The sequence below is a fragment of the Morone saxatilis genome, unplaced genomic scaffold (assembly GCF_004916995.1).
Source record: "Morone saxatilis isolate NCDOM2014 unplaced genomic scaffold, NCSU_SB_2.0 Contig1, whole genome shotgun sequence".
Taxonomy (NCBI): domain Eukaryota; kingdom Metazoa; phylum Chordata; class Actinopteri; family Moronidae; genus Morone; species Morone saxatilis.
In genome coordinates this window covers 21,035,333-21,047,901 of record NW_023339651.1, presented here as the reverse complement: position 1 = coordinate 21,047,901, position 12,569 = coordinate 21,035,333, and positions in this window count along the sequence as shown.

Sequence of the window (12,569 nt, the reverse complement as noted above, 5' to 3'; positions counted from 1 at the left end):
ATGGAAGAAGAATGAAACTAGAGATTGAGACCATAAATTTATTAGGAAACTGTTTACTGATCAAGTGAGAAGTCGGCTCATTTCTCCACTAGAGTGAATTGTATTGGTGTTATTGTAGCCAATGGAGCGCCACCTGCTGGCCTTTACATAGAATGCAGGTTTTAAGACACTTTTCAGACCCGGAAGCTCTGTCCATTATATATACTGTCAATGGACAAAACCCAATGAAATGAAGAGGGGAGTATTTTGGTCTTGTCTCTATGAGGGAGAGGGCATCTCTCTGAGAGAAAGGAAGGTTGTGTATATTTAGCCATTCGGCTCAAGTGATGCTGTTTACTCTGTCTGTGTTATGCATGTGTGTATGCGAAGACTGTGAGACAGAGTGTATGGTCTTTTCATAGTCTGTGACAGAGAGACAGTAAGAAAAAGAGAGCATGGGATGTCTGTGAGATCTTTCTGCTAGATATAGAGGACAGTTTATCCTTAAATATAGAGCAGGCATTGAGTGTGTTAGGGTGGAACGACTCATTCTGGCTGGCAGGATAATGGAGAAACTATGTAGTTGGCCTAAGTGTGAAAGGTGCATTGTGTTTTTGGAGGTTGAACATTTGTGTGTGTGGAAACGTCAGGATATCCTGCTCTTGCTCTTGTGGACAGACAAACACATTTACTGGAACAAATAGGGGACAGGTTCAAACTAATGAACTTTCCAACAATATGTGAAACAAAAACAGATCTAATATACTGCAATGATATTATACTTTTATTACAATATGACTCATGTAATGCACTTTTGACTGATTAAATATTTATAACTGGTTGACTATTGGGATACTTTAACTTGCACTGAAGTTTTAATGACATGTATTGATTGAGTCCATGTAATTATTTTTACTTATGGAGAACCTGATTTATTTCTATCGGGAAAGATATAAGTTAACATGAATGCAGGAGCTTTATTTGAGAAAGTCTTTGGCGTTTACCCCATCAATTAGAGAGATGTATAGGGATAGAGCCCTGTAAAAGCAGTCGTAGATCCCCCTAAGATGCTGTAGATGGAGCCTTGCCACTGTTGTCTTCCTGCTTGAACTTGCACTAAAGGCTTCAGATGTGAAAAAAAGTTGTATGAAGCCATTTTTGTCTCCAGGGGGAACTGTGTGAAGGCTGATGAATGTCCTCAGATGATGTCACTTGAGTCAGCGTCAGTTTGAAGACTGTAAGTTTGAAAATAAAAAAAATCAAGAGGTGTTGAGTTAGAAAGGCATGAGCTTATGAGACCTCTGCAACCTGCTCCTGATCTCTGCTGCATGCTAGACGCTACATTAGCCGCTACTAGCATAACACACCTGAATCTTTGTCTGAGCTGTCAGCGCTCGAGTTGCATTATGGGTAATGGAGGTCAGCACCGAGCTCATCACTTGGTCAATGGTCCTATGCTTTAAAGTGTGAGGTACCCCTCAAGTTAACAACTATGAATATGCAACATCCAGTTAGACTTTCAAAATGAGAAACATTTTTAAAGACAGCATCGACCCTTTTTTATTTTTTTAACTGTCCATCATGGGCATAGCTGCAGTACTAGAACGTGGTTAGCTTAGCTTAACATAAAGACTGGATGGAGGAGAAAAGGTTTATAAATACAGTCCTGTGTTCTACGTGAAACAGCAGAAAGGCCTTTGTGAGGTTCGGTCGACATACATGAGCTTTACTGTGTGACTCACTGAAGTGACTCACAATGAGCTGACATGTCCTCTGCAGCGAGTCCAGCTCTGCAGTCTGAAGCCTCCAGGCCTCTCCTAGGACTTCTCCTTTATATCTTCTCTCAATTACACTGCACTGGCCACTTGTGCTCTAATAGCCAGTGTGTGTCCTTACATGTGGACATCGCTCAGCACATTGCCCTTACAGACTCATCCAGCTGAGGGGATGGGCACCACGACAAAGGAAACAAAGACAATAAGGGGGAAGTTTAACAGAGGACAGTTCCGTGTGCTTGGATTGATAACTTTTGTTGGGGTGCAACCAATAACACGTTTGGACTGGTTATTTGTACAGATAGGAAATATGTTTGAATTCAGTATTTTTGGAAAAATTATATGCCTCGGAAGGTGGAGCATTTTCATCATCTCATAGACTGCATCTGCCATCCTGTAACAGAATACTTCTACTACTAACACTGCTACACTACCACTCGACAACCACATAAAAGGTTAAAGGAGTTCCCCAACCTAAACAACATGACAAGTCACTTGCAATCGTCTTCCAGAACTAACCTGACTGTGTCCCAGATGGTTTGTTACACAGAACCATCTGGGAGGTCGTGATTGGAAGCAGTTTGGAAAACGGCAGGCACTTAGACAGTGACAGACAGATGGTTTATCCAATGACCTGCCAACACCAGCGAACGAACCAGTGCCGTTCTTTGCTCTTCTTTCAAAAAAGAAATACTCTCCAATCCTGATGTAACTGATGGTAGCAGCATATATGCTAACTAATTTAGCAGCTAGCAGCCATCGTTTTTTTCGAGCAAACAGTCACTTCTTACACAAGTTGTCACACACACCTATCATTAAAGCCATGCCCGTAGCTCATGTTGTAGCTGCCAGTAGTTCCTCAAAGGACACTGATTGGTCTGAACTACTATGGTTTGTGGTTTCTATCTGACGTTACCAATGCCACTATACTCATGCCACTAACGTTGCACAACTTATCGTGAACCATCATAGTAAACGCAATCCACAAATCCAAAATCATTATTGTTTTTTGTTTATTACTCCTGAGAGAATTGGAAATCCACTGGCCATTGATTTCCTCAATATTCTTTGTAACTCTTACTAAATGGAATGGTTTAGAACAACTTTCACTTCCTGTAGGAATGAAAAAGAGCGCTGTAGGTTACAAATTGGTACATTTGGACATTTCCACAATGGCTGGTATCCTGACACTTATCCTGACACTTCCCTATATGTGAACAAGACAATTTGCATCACTTCCCGGTACTTCATCCCAGTGGCAGACTCATGCTGTTTGAGGGGCAGGGGCAAAAAAATGAAAAGGGCACCAGCTAACAGAAAACTGTGATGCATTTATGGTTAAACAGTTTAGTCAGGGTTAGGATTAGCACCCTAGAGGGCACCACGTTTTCTCCACTGGAAGGGCACCTTAGACAGGGCATTTTATTGTCTTTTGCCCACTAGAAGGGCATCCAAGGGGGCACTTTTGTGGCCTTTTTTGAACATGGGGGCATCGGGAGGAACCCCTGTGTGGGTTTGTGCCACATAGATTTAAGGATATATACATATTTTCAACAACATCTGTGTATTTTAAGATAGTCAGTACAATCTTACAATAAACACTATTCATACAATAATATCATGCTTTGTGGCTGTTTGATACTTGTTTTTAAATGTGATCAAGTTTGTTATTGAGTTCAATAGAGGCGCAAACACACTACATAAACATTATGAAGTGAGACACAAAAGCATTGCGGTCTATTCTTACATCCGGGCCTGTAATCGACATCCCAGCACCGGACCCTGACTGTTATCAGCACTCAGCAGAGGAGAGGGGAGGAGTGCGGGAGGAGGGAGGAATGGAAGCGGGGAGGGCGGGGGAGACAAAGGAGAGCGAGGCGGGAGGTGGCAGTGACAAATTATAATGACAATTCCCCATTCCTGCATGCTTCTCAAGTGTTTTCATGTCACAGACAGATCTGTTTGATCACATTTATTTCAGCTGCTGTAGATTTTGTCTTTGTGTGGCTGCCTGATAGTTAAATATATGATTACCACAGACATTCTTACAAATCTCTTACTTGGAAAACTGCCATGGAATTCCACTGTAGTAGAACTAAATAATGTATATTTTTTCCAAATGCAGACCGAATTGCTGCCGATCAGCTTTTTATGTACTTGTAGTATACTTTAGCCATGCTAAAGGTGTTCCCTCAGGTATGCTAATGTTTGATCTTAACTGGTGTGGACTATACTCTGGTCTTGTTTAAAATCTTTAAATTCATCTTTGTATTTATGAAAGCAGGATTTGGAATAATTACAATAAAATGTATATTGCAGCCAGATACACATTTTACTTGGATGGACCTTGGATGGTCAGATTAAGTTTATTATATGGCGTAACTGCAATATTTTATTCAATAATAAGACCACATGCCTTTTATAGTATTCATCATTCAATATACCTCTTACCTCTAGCATTTTTACTGAGCTTCAGTCTGTCCCACAGTCTTCATTTGAGCAGAAAAAACGGGTTTCATCCATTAAAGCTCCACTTGTATGATTTTTGACTGCCACAGAGAAGCAAACATGCAGACATTTGCAGCTGTAATACAAGACACAGTTGTGACCATCGTTCACTTTCATTTTTAAAAATAGCTCGGCCTTATAAAGCTCAGCAGCTTTGGATTTCATTGCTGCTTGACTGCAGATCATTCCTTCTAATTAGAAATGTCTGTCTTCTCTTTCTGTGGACTGTGTGCAAATGTTTGAAATGTTTTAAATAGGTCATTATTTCAGTGTTCATTCAGGAAATTGAGAACATAGCAACTGGGAAAATAGCAAGACATGAGGACTAGTAGATGAATGTTTCAGATAGGTTTCTGATATGATGGAGGTAATGATATATTTTACGCAAAATATTGAAGCTGCAAATGACTAAAATGTCATTCTGAAGATATTTCATTTCAAATATTGGCACCACTGCTGTCTGAGAATAGAACCATATAGGACCCTGGAGTGACGAGCCAGAGAATGAGAGTAACTACATTTACAGTAAGTTAATGGTTGGAGGGATGAAGAGAATAAAGCCTTTTAAGGGGTTATCCTTAAAAAAACATTACACGCTGTAACAGTTTTCAAAAGAGCTATGACTTTGGTAGAATGTAGTCTCTCATTAGCCTCTAATTAGCAGTGGCAAATGTATGTCTATTGAAGAGCAGCTGCTAAAATGAGTGTGTGTATGTGGGGGTCTGACTTAGGCTACCTTCGGGGACACATTTCACACTAAAGACCAATTGGGGAAGGCTTGTCCAATTAGTAACAAAAACTGTATCCCCAATGTGGAAAAAGCTGTGTGTGTGGAGTGGGAATTATGTAACGTATGTAACTTCAGTTATTTCCACATTGGTACACACACACACACACACACACACACACACAGTCCGTGTTTTAACAGCAGCTCTTCATTGTTTGCCAGTGAATTCATGCATTTAGTCACACTTCACCAAACAATATAGTAAATCTGTGCTGCTGATTTAATGAGCGAGGAATGTGGTGGTGAAATGAAAGTGATCCCTGAGCCTCGCCAGTTATTGTTTGATACACAGATTTTATTTAAATGTATTTTCAAAAGCAGCACAAAGTGCTTTATGTCTGTTCGGGACATAAAGTCAGACTATATCACTTCTGAAAAAGAAAACACAATCTTCCTCTTAGAAATAGAAAGTGAATTGCTCAAGGGTTTGCTGCTACAACCTTACCTGGTCTGATATGATAGGGAGCTTGGTAGCTAATGTTAGCTAATGCTAGCATACTTTAGATAAATACTGTTCTATAAGTAGCAACCCCACAGTTCACTGACTGTATCTCTAATTGTTACTTGTGTTACACTGTAGTAACCACCTCACCACAAAACATGTCCATCACCTCCTGCTTTTAAGAACACACTTATAGATATAAGCAAATTAGCTCTTGGCAGCAGAGATTAAGGCAATAAGCCTTCCATTCTAGCTTAAAATGTTTCAACTTGATCAAAACATTCAAATTTGTCCCAAGGTTTTATGACTCCAAGGGAAAATTACACAAATAACAATAGCAAGCTACAGATTTCATGCAGTTAGCCAACATTGCTATTCCAGGGTGCTACTCTCTGTGACAACCAGAGAGAATAGCCAGCATCACTTATGGGTGTAGTGGGTAAGACTCTGCAGCTTCTCAGCCTAGTGTTAAAGGTCCAGTGTGTAACATTTAGGAGAATCTATTATAAGAAATGGAATATAATATTCATAGGTATGAACCTGGAAATAGGAATTGTTGTGTTTTTGTTACCTTAGAATGAGCCGATTTTATCTACAGAGGAAGTTGGTCCTCTTCTGGCAGAGTCCGCCATGTTTCTACAGTTGAACAAACCAAGCACTGGCTGTAGCTAGGGCCTTACGTTGTCCTGTAATTACTACTTGAGCAAAACTTACATAGTCTCTCTTTAACTTCCAAAATTTTCCTTGTTTAGGATTTTCCAGAGCATGCAGTATTGTCATCATCATTTTTAATGTTATATCATTAGTTATCAGGTGTGTTTGTCTTTGCTGAGGTCTCGAGGTCTGACATCACCTTTGTGCTGCCCCACTGGGCTTTTCTGTGACATCATCAGTGCGCTGAAATCTGCATGCTCGCACCTACAGCGGCTGTTTGTACCATCTGTGCTATCACACACACACACACACACACTCCACAGGGATGGGTTGTGTGGACGTTGTGTAATGATGTGTGTATTTCAGAAAGAAAGAGAGCAAATGTAAGTGTGTGTGTGTGTGTGTTTGTGTGTGTGTTTGCTCCGCTCTAGTTCATTCAGCTGCATCAGAGCTTTAAATAGAATGATGAAAGCCTTATTTCTGTGCTGTTAGTGTGTGTTTGTGTGTGTGTGTTTGTGTGGGTTTGCTCCTGACCTGATAATAGGTTTTCTCCAGAGTGCATCCCCCTGAGGGCCCTCCAAAGAGAACATTACGTGTGTGTGTGTGTGTGTGTGTGTGTGTGTCTGGTAAAAGTGGCCTGTCTCGTGTGCTCTTTGACTTTACTCTACATGTAAGTAGTTTTTCTTGTAGCTTACATACCTGCACTCATCCAAACCATTATCCCCCAGTTTATCATTTTAACATTAAGCACAGACAGCGTGCTTCCTCACTGAGACAGATCATGACTAAACTTTGCTATAGCACTTAATTTAAATCAATTCAAGTGTTTTTATTCTAAAGTTGCCTCTTCACGTGAGTTGTTTTACAGTTCATTACCCACATATTACATTGCGTTTATGGCTGTTCGAAAATGAGGCGTTTAACGCAGGAAATACATCTTTCTTGGCGTGCATGAGGCCGATGCGATTCACTTCTTGATGCATTGCCAACAATCAGATATATTAAAGATATGAAGCAACTACCAATGTGATATGATATGATTCACCCCTATTGCAGTGCAGAGCAACACAATGTGATTCACCCTTATTGCAATGCAAAAGAATATGATGCTATGCAATTCAATATGGTACAGATAGTTTGAATTTATGTCTTTGGTCTTCTTAAGAAGCTCGAACAGTTTAGTGAGGAGAAATCAATCTAAATATATAATTATTGGTCATGTTTCTAAAAAATAAAAGCATAGGGTCTCTAATAATAAAGACATAAATGAATCGTATTTTACTGATGCAAGGATTGTTAGAAAAGGTGCATCCTGAATTTGTTTGAGTTATGTCATCACAGGTTGCCAGGTTTACTACCATCATGCCTGTTCAGAAACCAAAACCAAAACCTGTGCTTACTTACTCTATCTGGCAACCTGCCCTATAGATGGAGATTCTGCACAGAAGTACTGGTAATACTGGTAGAAGTACTGGTAGAAGTACTTAATAAACAGTTACAGAAATATTACAGCATGAAGAGACTGTAACCTTCCTCACATTAATAACATATCTTTTGCCGATTTTCTGGAAATTTGGAAGATTTGCGCAGAATTTTGAAGAAAACCTCTCTTTTTCTGTCTCTTAGGCCACAGTAGTGGTCACTGTCCATGCTTAATGACTAGTTTCTCTATAACAGTTTAAAGAAACTAGAAAATGTTAGAATGAATAAACAAAGTCAATATAACAGCTATTATGAACATGTTAGAGGCTGAATTCATCAACACATCATGAGTGAATGTAGAGTGAATATATCAGTAGAGAATAGCAAAATTGCCATTTACCATGCAAATTTTGTGGATTATTGTTTTATATTAGTGTGTTTTTTCAATCATAGCAGATGGCAGTGTGTGTCTCATCTGTTCTGTGCGCGTCTTTCCACTTATCCACATATGCCTTAAAATGATCTTGTTTAGTTCAAAAATGAGACCAGTAACACATGTTCGTTATTCAGTCTTGTGTCTGGCTGCATTTGAGCCTGTTTATTGGTAAATGTGTGAACGTGACAATACCTGAATGAACTTTTCACTGAGCTTCCAGCCTCTAGAGGATCTGATCCATTTTTGGGTCAGGCCAGTTGTAAATATCCAGATCTGATTACCAGGCTCATGCCGTAAGATAGATAAATAAATAAATTGTACAAAAACAATAATATTCCGACAGCCTGGGGCACCAAAAAAATACTTATTTTACTGTTAATTGTCATAAATTTTATGCAATTTTACAAATGTATTAACGGTATTAAACTTGAATTTAACAGTTTAATCTATTTAATAAACAATAATTACCTGTGGGAAGATTTATTTTGATGTGAAAAAAAGGAGATTTTTTGTGATTTATTTATTTATTTATTTATTTTACAGTGCAGCTAATAGAAACACTGTGTTTGGAAACACTGAAGTCATCATTGTAGTGATGTGCCTAAATCACCACGGTAGCCATATCAAATCAAATCAGGCATGTGATATTTTAATGCCAGGTTTGAACATATTAACACAATCTAGATGACAGCAAATATCAGTGCCAGATGGAAGACAATCTTGGGCAGCCATTATGAACACATAGTGAGCGCAAAAGTGAGTGCTGTGTGTTTTTACTGACTGATATATTGGCACCAGCCAGTACAGCATGAAACCTGCAGAGTGTTTCCACATTAGCAGGTTTACTTCAGGTGACTAAGCCGGGTTGGCAGCAACAATCAAAGCAGGAGCCTAGAAAGTAAATGAATCCTGATACCACTCACCACCTTGGCAACATGAAGCCTTAAGTGCTTGTAATACGTTTAGTTGGTATGAAGTTGGTGCACATGCATCAATGCGCCTATATAAAACAATGTGGGAAATTACATGTAGTGGTGTAAATGCAACACCCTTGAACAGTCCTTATGCTGTTTTGAATTAAAACAATGTAATCACTCAAAGTTTTGTTTTTGCTCCCAGATATGTGTGACAGGATGCAGCACAGGCCAGATAAGACTTATTTGTATGTGTGTGAGGGCGTGCGCATGTGAGTGTGAGCTGGCGAGCATGGTGAGTGGTGGTGGGGTTTAAATCCAGCAGATTAAGGCTGTTGTGTAATGGTACAGTATGTGGGCCTGTGCTTTGTGAGATTGACATGTGCTCTCTGTGGGGATTTTCTTGTGGATGAAATGGGGGGTACTTCACTGCTCCTCTAAAAGCCAGTTGTCTGTAAGGGAGCAAGACTTCGCTAATAAACATTCATGATGTCTTTCCATTAAAGCTGAATTACATCGGACCGACAGAGACAAATTCAATTAAAACACTTCGTTTTTTTGTACTCAAGAGCAAAGTTTTAGGCTGGAAATTTGCATAACGAGTGTGGACAATGCAAAAGGTTACTCTTATTTTAGGATATTTTTAGGGCAATTTTCTTACAGCACTTAAAAAATAATTTTAGTGGATTGTAGTTAAAATTTTCAGCTGGATATAATGTACTTGAAGGTGAGTACTGAAGAATCATTTTTAAAAAAATAGGTACACAACATAAAAACAACGATTTGGGGTTGTAGGAGGATTATGTGCGAAGTAACAAACAAAGCAGCTACCAACACGTCTAAATCTAAAGTAGCCAAATTGTTAATTTGTACATAAACAGAAAAGTACAACTATTTGTGAAAAAAAAGAAATACACATTAAATGACAAAATAAAATAGAAAAATACAGGATATAAAGAAAAGAAAAAAAAACAGCGACCAACTCCTCTGTCCCATTTAATTTTTAATCCGCAGAGAAACAGACATAAAAACAACAATTCGTAGTTTTAGGGGGAGTTACATGTACTATTTCTTGGCAAAAAACAGTGTATCCATCCTTCTGTGCAGTATCTCTAGCTAAGCTAGGCTAACCATGTCCTGACTCCAGCTCTGTACTTAACGCACAGACAAGATATTGATCTTCTCATATCACCAACTGTATTTTCTCAAAATGTTGAATGGTTTCTCTAACATGAACATTAGACTCTACCAAAAATGTTTTCACATTGGAGACATAATACAAAAATCTAGGCTTAAGACTGTACTTCTGTTATTATTATACTCAATAGACCTTTTTCACAGCATCCAATTTGACATGAAATAGGGTAAACACAGGTTTTTACCAATTATACTTATTAAGGTTGTGTTGCATTCAGGTCAAACAGACTCTGATCTTGTCCATGTTGGTTCATTGGAAGGCTCTGCTACACGCTAAATGGATAATGAGCATCAGTGTAACACTTGTGTTTACCCTACAATTTCCTGTCAAAATGACTGCTGCAAAAAAAGGTCTATTCAAAGAGGCTTTATTAGCATGGGAAACATTCATATTTATTTAATGCTATAATGGAAAAGAGAAGATTTGTGCTTAAGTTTGAAGTTAAAGTTGTAACAATGTTAATGTTTTTTGCCCACTTGGGGTCCGTGGAAGGCCATTTTATCATCTTATATAGTTGATATGGTGAACTTCCATTTTGTCCACCAAGTCCTTCCAAGAATATCTGTCTAACTGTGTCTCTCTGCTGTTAGGTGTTGGGCGGTAAGTGTACAGTGGACGCGATAAGAGCAGTGAGAGTTGTGGGACAGAAAACCAAAACAGTGAGCTAAAAGACAGTAGTACAGCTTTGAATACCCAAAAATCTTGTGAGGGGATGTCATTATAAACTCTATACAGCATTCTCATTTTTAGCAACCTGGCTGTTTTTTTAAAAGAAACAAGAGAGGCAAAAGTTCCAGTATGATGAGCTGGGCAGAATGTTTGCTAGCTGCTGTCTGGAGGACAGTTTGGATTCCTCTCTGAACATATTATTTGTCACTTCCCATAATTGAAGAAGTGACAGGTGTGTCTGTTGTGTTGTATGATTTAGTTGAGTATTTTGACAAAAATCGTCTCCTAGAGTAACTTCATTGAACTTTGGAAAACTTGTCATTGGCATCCAACAGCGTAGAGTGCAGGGATGTAAGAGTGTGGGGTCCTGCTGTGGCTGCAGGCAAGTGACACTGATGTGAGGTGATAGTTCAGTAAAGTAGAGCCTCTCTCTGAAGCCACAGAGCTCTAATTCAATCAGCAATTTACATGTGATTGGGCCAGGACAGCACATCCCTGCAGAAAAGTTCCAACACAACCGGACCATTGATGCTGCAGAGGTCACTTGCCCTCACAGTCGTAGGAAGCTGTGTGTGTGTTTCAAGTGTGTGTATATGTAAACTGTGATATATCTTTGCACTATCTGTTCATCCACCACTTGTACACACACTCTTCCTTCCATGTTTACTTTAATTCATCCTTCTTTGTGAGGAAAAAACAAGTCCTTCCCTTTCATCAGCAGCAAACAGTTAGCTCACCCTCTAGTGGTCAGTTGGTGCCACTACATGTTCTATCCATAGCTTCAGTGGTGAGGATTAGATGGATTAGATATTTAGCGAAATCTCCCCATGCTGCTGTAAATAGACAGATGGGTGTGTCCCCCACCCTCCCCCAACATGCAAACACACACACACACACACACACACACACACTTACACTCACCAGTCTCTCTGTTGCCATGCCAGGCTGCAACATAGCAGAAAACTACATAATAGAGACAGATGTTTGTCTATTAAAAAAAAAAACAATATCCACAGATTTATATCCTATTTTTTTCTGTTACTTATAGTGTTTTTATTTCAGTCATAGAATTTCATTTGTTGATATAATGTTGAATGGTTTTACAGCTTGGATCTTCCGTACCATACCCATTAATGGGTTACTATATTTAGTATGTTAAGGAAAAGCCACACAGATTTTTTTCTGTTAGAGGTGGAAACAAATAAAATGCTGTCAAGACTCTCGAGACATGTGGCTATACATGACAAAATCAAAAGGTTTGATTTGATTCATTTTAATAATGCCTTAATTGTTTTTCTTTTAAAAATGCAAAACAATCACAAAAATAAGTTAATTTGAAACACTTGATACACTGGATCAAAGCACATATTAAAGCTGCAGTAAGTTTTTTTAATTTTTATAAAAAAATTAAGTTTGATCATATTTGTTAAAACTTTCACTATATCCTGACAGTAATACATGAGACAGATAATCATGACAGATAATCATAATGTGAAAAAATCAGGTTCTTCTGACTCGTCCTAGTGCTCCACACCGCAATAATGATCATTAAGAATTCTTTGGATGCATAATTGGGCTTATGATGATTACAAAACTGAAAAACAAAATTTGCATAATTGGTAGAAAGTCAACTTCAAGAAAATTAGTCAGTGGAACAAAATACGGCACACATTTAAGTGCATTCAAAATAGCTGAGTTGCTTCAACAATTCATTTTTGAGTTGAGTTTAATTCATATGAATGAACTTTTTTAGATGATTAATTTATGTTAACTCACTTCTTTTAT